A 247-nucleotide genomic window follows, 5' to 3' on the forward strand; every position below is an offset into this window, starting at 1 on the left:
CACAGCTTCCCCAAAATTTTGAGGTGAAAATGGGAGGAGGACAATGCTTTAATGTTAATATAATTCACAATTCATTTCAGTTCATGTTTCGGAATGTGTATTTTTTGTTTTGTTTGTCATTTCACAGCTGTGATACCATAACATGTGTTTAAATAAAAGAGGCTACATTTAAAATGTTACATGGGATATGCAGCTAAGAGAGATTTAATCTGGATATTGATTATTCCTGTGATTTTTTTTTTTTTTT

The sequence above is a fragment of the Sinocyclocheilus grahami genome, unplaced genomic scaffold (assembly GCF_001515645.1).
Source record: "Sinocyclocheilus grahami isolate Dianchi unplaced genomic scaffold, SAMN03320097.WGS_v1.1 scaffold1260.1, whole genome shotgun sequence".
Lineage (NCBI taxonomy): Eukaryota > Metazoa > Chordata > Actinopteri > Cypriniformes > Cyprinidae > Sinocyclocheilus > Sinocyclocheilus grahami.